This window comes from Peromyscus maniculatus, chromosome 1 (assembly GCF_049852395.1).
Source record: "Peromyscus maniculatus bairdii isolate BWxNUB_F1_BW_parent chromosome 1, HU_Pman_BW_mat_3.1, whole genome shotgun sequence".
In the NCBI taxonomy this organism is placed as follows: Eukaryota; Metazoa; Chordata; class Mammalia; order Rodentia; family Cricetidae; genus Peromyscus; species Peromyscus maniculatus.
Window position 1 is genome coordinate 179,335,041 of NC_134852.1, and position 6,299 is coordinate 179,341,339.

Consider the following 6,299-nt stretch of genomic DNA (forward strand, 5'->3'; position numbering starts at 1 on the left):
AATGCTTTTCTTGATTTTAGTATATTTGAGTCTCTTGACTGAGTGGGTAATTTATAACTTTGCTGTTTCAGGATCCAAATCGAGAATTCTGAGAAGACTCCCCCGGCTCCCCCAACAATGTTTTTATTTGTTTGTTTGTTTAATTTGGAAGTCGAAGAGAAGTGAGTTTGTGCTGAGAGAGAGAGAGAGAGAGAGAGAGAGAGAGAGAGAGAGAGAGAGAGAGAGAGAGAGAGAGAGAATGAAAGTTGTTAGAGAAAACAAGCCTTGTCTTTCTGATAGCTGCTACCTGCACTGAGTCCCCACGGGAGGATGCCTGCAGGGTACCCGTGGTGTGGGGTCTAAGCACTGTAGTTCCAAACAGTATTAAAGGTTAGGGTGAGGGACCACTGAAAGGTCTGCTGGGGTACCCTGGCTGGGGAGAGTATCTATCAGATGCCAGAGTTGTCAAGCCAGTCAGAACCTGTGGCAATGGCAGCAGGCACCAAATACCCTAAGCTTCATCCATTATCTGGCAGGTGCCAGGTTCTCTAAGGGTCCTTACATTGGTTATTTGGTAGCAATCCACAGAGTCCTGATAATGGCAGATGGAACTTGCCCAGGAAAACAATCTGCTTACAGTATTGCTGAAATTCATTTCCAAGATATGGACATAATCTATATGTGTGGCCAAGAGTTAAAAAGGTGTGTTAATGTGTGTGTTATGTTTGTGGTTGCTTTCCCCTCTCCATGTCTGCAATCCATTTCTACTTTTAAAATGCCAGTAGCAGCTGGACGGTGGTGGCGCACTTGGGAGGCAGAGACAGGAGGATCTCTGTGAGTTCCAGGACAGCCAGGGCAGTTACACAGAGAAACCCTATCTCAAAAAACAAACAAGCAAAAGAGTCAGTGGTGGTATCCTATGCTGCATGACTGGCCATGGACCATCCCCAAGTGCCGTTGAAATTCATGGTGAAGCAGCTGGAGAAGCTAGCCAAGAAGGCAGAGAAGGACTCCAAGGCTGAGCAGGCCAAAAGTGAAGGAGGACAGGAAATTGAGAAGTCTGCTCATATGTCCCATGTTGATGCAGTGGTTTCTAAGGTGCAGAAAGCCGTGACCATGATGGGACTGACTCAGAGCAAGACACAAGTGACGAAAGCTCTAGACAAGGCCCTAGGTGCCATGGATCCACAGAAGATGTCTGCAGTCATGGACAGGTTGGAGCAGCCTGTACAGAACCTGGACATGCGCACATCAAACCTGGAGATTCTGCATGCTTGGCCACCATGTCTGATTACCCCTCAGGAGCAAGTGACAGCCTCCTCATCGTGCAGCTTGATGGGGAAAATGACGAGCACAAACAGCTTCCGGAAGCTGCCTCTGCTGTGGGCAAAAGCGCTGCGCAGTCCGAAAGACCAGCTGTCTCTGGTTGGCTGCCCTGAGGAATTAGTGTGGCCTGGGCAGGTGGGGCCTCCCCTGCCCCCTGACATACCTTCTGCCCTCCATGCATACCTTTCATCGCATACCTGCCTTGGCATGTCCTGTCGTGCCAGGTGAGGCACCTTAGAACTGACTCTTCGCTTGAGCAGTGGTGTGTCCTGGTGTTAAATTTTCACAGGTATGTGGGTGAATTCTGTGGCTCTGGGCCACAGCTGGGAGACGGCAGGCTCTGCTTTGCCCTCTGCCTGTTACAACATACTTACAAGCTTAAAAAAAAAGCAATTTAAGTCATTGATTACATATGAATATCATTATGTCAATAATATTAGGGTTTTGGTTTTTCATTGGTGATGAAATGGAGAGTCACTTCAGGGTCTTGAGCAGAAATGTGATGATCTGATGTATTCATAAAAAGATTATTCATGATGCTAATTAAAATAAATTGTGTGGGTCACAGAAGGTGGGGAGAGGATGGGGAGAGGTGGGGAGGGAGGGAGGGAGGGAGAGGAAATCCCATCAGCAGGAAAATGGCTGTTACACCAGTGGCCTGGGAAGGATTTTAGCAAGGCATTAGTGACTATGAGGAAAGCATATTATGATCTATTTTAATAAGATAATCAGTCAGAGAAGGAAGGAGAGAGAAGGCAGATAAATAAGAACATGCTGTATCTTCTTAAAAAGCAGCCGTGACCTACCCCAACTGCATCTTTTTGTCAAACTACACGTCTTTGTGTGTGCTCCCATACACAGTGTTGGGGAGTAGTCCCCAAATCTCCTGCAGGGCAGTGAAGTGGGCAACAGCTCAGAAAACCTAATGACAGATCTGTGGTCAGCAGGCTCAGAGACACTGAGAGCCTTGCCAGGGAGAGCCCAAGCTGGCATACATACACACACTGAATTTGTAAGTAATCTTTTTCTTCCTGATATTATTTACATAATGATATTCACAGGTAATCAATATCATAAACTTCTTTAAGCTTATTAAATCTGATGTAGAACCTGATTTCTAAAAGTTTATTTTAAATAGGAGAGGAGGTGTGTATAGCATTGGCCAAGCCCAAATCTTTTGACTACTTTCCTTTCTTGAGACTTTATCAGTAACCAGTGGATTTGAAGAAAACTCAATCTCTCTCTCTCCCCTCTCCCCACCCCCATCTCTCTCTCTCTCTCTCTCTCTCTCTCTCTCTCTCTCTCTCTCTCACACACACACACACACACACACACACACACACACACACACACACACTTCTAGACAACATACCGATAAGGACAGCAATTACTTTTATCAGTTCTAAATTACCAACATTAAGTTGCTAACAGGAAAACAAGTCAATTGTTCTCTCCTCCGCCCCCTTCTCCTCTCCCTGGAAGCTAGGGACCAGAGAAGAGTTTGTTCTGGGTGACACAGCAGAGTTAATTATAGTGCTTCTCAGGAACCACCGTTCCACTTAAGCTATCTAAGGCTGAAAGCAGTTTCAATAGTCAGAGTGTTCGTTCAGTTGAACTAGTAAAGGTGTCAAGAGACATGAAGATCAATGGGCTAAGCAAACACATTAGCCTTTTTTCTCCTTCCATTGTGATGCCGAATCAGTCACGTAGATCCTTCTGATCATGAGTGGATGATGACTTGGTTAAACTCCACAACTCTGAATCAATGCCACGTCCTCACATCTTACAAGAAGCTTTTGTAATGTCACTAACAGCTGACCTGTGTGCAACGCTCCACTCTCACCCACCTGTGTGGGTATCATCTCATTTCATTCTTAACTCTGACGGAGAAGTCTCATGCCTTCCCTGGCACTCTGCAGTAGAAAAGGCAAGAGGTTAAAGTGGCTTGCCCAAGGTCATAGTCAGCAAGTAACAAAGATGGGACCTAAGAACAAAGACTCCCCTTTGAATGCTGGGGCTAGGTTGCTTCCTGGCTTGACAACCCAGAGACTCAGTTTTATTTTGATGTTCTGTCCTGAAGGGCAGCTGGAATAAGATTTGGGAGGTGAAGAGTGAGCTGTGTAGATGATATCCAAGAGTAGGATTTGGGGCATCAGGGATATGGCAAAGCTTTTAGACTCCTAAGTCTCAGTCAATGCCATGCCATGTCACCAGAGATGGAGACGAATGCACTCATCAGTACAGTCCTTCAAACCTAAGAGCTCCTCAAACAGATGAATGAAAGCAAAGAAAGATGACTCATTGGTTGGGCATGATAGTTCATGTCTTTAACCCCAGCATCCCAGAGGGGAGGCTGATGCAAATGGATCTGTGAGTTTGTGGCCAGCCTGGTCTATGTGTCAAGATGCAGACCAATCAGGGCCTACACAGTGAGACCCTCTCCAGGATGGGGGGCCGGGGGATATTGTGTGTGTGTGTGTGTGTGTGTGTGTGTGTGTGTGTGTGTGTGTGTGTGTGAGAGAGAGAGAGAGAGAGAGAGAGAGAGAGAGAGAGAGAGAATAAACACTGGATGAAATCATTTTTAATGGGTAGCTATTAGTAGCTAAGGTCTTGGAGCCTGTTCCTATTGTGTGGACATATGTGACCACAACAAACTCAAGGAGAGGACCACCACAGCCTTAGCAAGGACTCCTGGTGGCCGGAGTATCCCGTGGAAAATATGATCTACTGGAGAGCTGAACACTTCAGGAGAAATCCTAGAAAGGAAAAGGAGTTATAATTAATGTTCCTCCATTCACTCCCAGGCAAGAATTCAGACAAATATCCACAGAGGTTACAGCATACATATGATTCTGTTATATATCATATATAACGCCTTCATGTCCTAAGGAAGACATTTTCTCTTAGAGGTTTTCATTTAGTATATATCTTTAAAAAAAAAAAAAAAAGTCTTGTGTTAACTTGCCTCCATCTTTTTCTTGGGTAAGGACTGCTCAAGAATGAATGACCTTTTGTGTCTATGATACTGCTGTTCACAGCTTTTCTTGATAGGCCTAGTACAATCTTGGAAACAGGGTTGCTGTGTGTTGAAGGTCTGACCATCGCTCTTAGCCTTGCCTATCTTGGTAGTTCCGCTGTGCACTTTTTATTGGTGTACTATGTTTGATTTTTTTCCTAATACCTTTTAATTTGAAATTTTTCTGAGAAATGGAGCAGTAATACAGCATCACCTTATTAAAATACATTTGAGGCCTTAAGAAAAGAGGGTGCTGTCCTGCTTGGAAATCCACAGCCTGAAGAGGCCGACAGGGACGGGCTTTTGACTAAGGAGGGGGAGAGGGGAATATATAATCTCTGTGGCAGTATGTTTACATCAAAGGGCTACAGAAAATATTGTTTATGGTGGACTCGATCTGAATGCTGAAGGCAGATTAGGAAAGAACTCTGGTTTCTTGAGTAGAGCAGGCCTCTGGAAATATTTGAATTGAGAATCTGTTAGGAGAAAGTCAGATACTGGCAAAATTACAAAGATGGAAACGGTAAGGTTATACAAAATGGCAGCTCCACTTGCTTCTGATTTTCCCACTGTGTGGCACAGAATGGTTGATGACCGTTAATAGACTAGTGGATGCAGTAATGCATACCTACTGTAGTAGCACTTGAGACACTGAGGCGGGAGGATTGCGGTGGGAGGCCAGTCTGGACTACCTAGATGAGACCCCTCCTAAGAAGAGAGCGAAGGAAGGAAGGAGACACTGACAAAGACTACATGGAGTCACCTTCAAGTTTCCAGAGGAGAAAAGGAATAGAATGGATTCAAACAGTACAGAGACCATGGCTGCGCAATCAAGACTCTAACCTGGAGTGTTGAACTGGTGCTTTGCCATTCAGAACAGAGAGTGATCTTTAGGAGCCAGCACGGATTCTTAAAAAATTAGCCATGGTAAGGTAAAGTTGTCTCATTTCTTTGGCCAACATAATGAATGGGCCGAGAGAATACGCAGGACACTGGACATCCTTTTCTTTATTATTTTTTCCATACAATATGTTTTGATCATATTTCCCCCTCCAACTCCTCCCAGATCCTACCCACTCCCTACCCACCCAGCTTCATGTTCTATCTCACTGTAATGACAGAAACAAAAACCAAAAGAAATGATAAAAATCATTAAAGACTAAAAAAAGAAAAACAAACAAACAACAACAAAATCAGAACAAAAAGCACACATACAAAATGGAATTTATTTTCTGTTAGTCATCTACTCCTGGGCACAGAGCCTGCACTAAAATGTGGTTGGTACACCCAGTGACACTTCATGGGAGAATACAGATTTTCCTTTTGCAGAAGATATCAATTGCAAACAGTTTCCTGCAAGGGGTGGGACTTTGTGTTCATTTACCCTTCTTGGTGCTCGGATTTTGTCTGGTTTGAACTTGTCCAAGTTTTGTGAGTGCTGTCATAGTCTCTGTGAGTCCATATGTGCATCAACCTGTTGTGTCTAGAAGATGCTTTTTCTGGGCGTCCACTACCACCTCTGGATCTTACAATCTTTCCACCTCCTCTGCCACATAGGTCTCTGAGCCTTGAAGGGAGGTTTTGATGAAGACATCCCATTTAGGACTGAGTTCTCCAAGGTCTCTCACCCTCCACTCATTTAGACACCCTTTTATGTGGGACAAAGGGGAAATAAGTTGGCTGAAAGTGTAAACAGCTAAATGCAGAACCTGTTGGACTTACCAAACAGTGCTGGTTGAAGTACTCATGCCAAGTTGCTCTCAGAAGAAGTTGATGACTTTGACTTGGTCTTGGGAAAAGAAGGAGGGAGAAGGAGAAGGAAGAAGAAGGAGGAGGAGGAAGAAGAAGGAAGAAGGAGAAGGAAAAAGGAGAAGGAAGAAGAAAAGAGAAGAAGGATGAAGGAAGGAGGAGGAAGGAGGAAGGAAGAAGAAGGAAGAAGAAAGGAGGAGGAAGGAGGAAGGAAGGAGGAGGAAGGAGG

At 44.6% G+C, this 6,299-nt stretch overlaps 1 pseudogene; it reads left to right on the forward strand.

Moving 5' to 3' along the window:
- The first annotated feature begins 788 nt into the window (after positions 1 to 788).
- Positions 789 to 1,426, forward strand: LOC107402507 (charged multivesicular body protein 1a pseudogene; annotated as a pseudogene).
- The last annotated feature ends 4,873 nt before the right edge of the window (positions 1,427 to 6,299 follow it).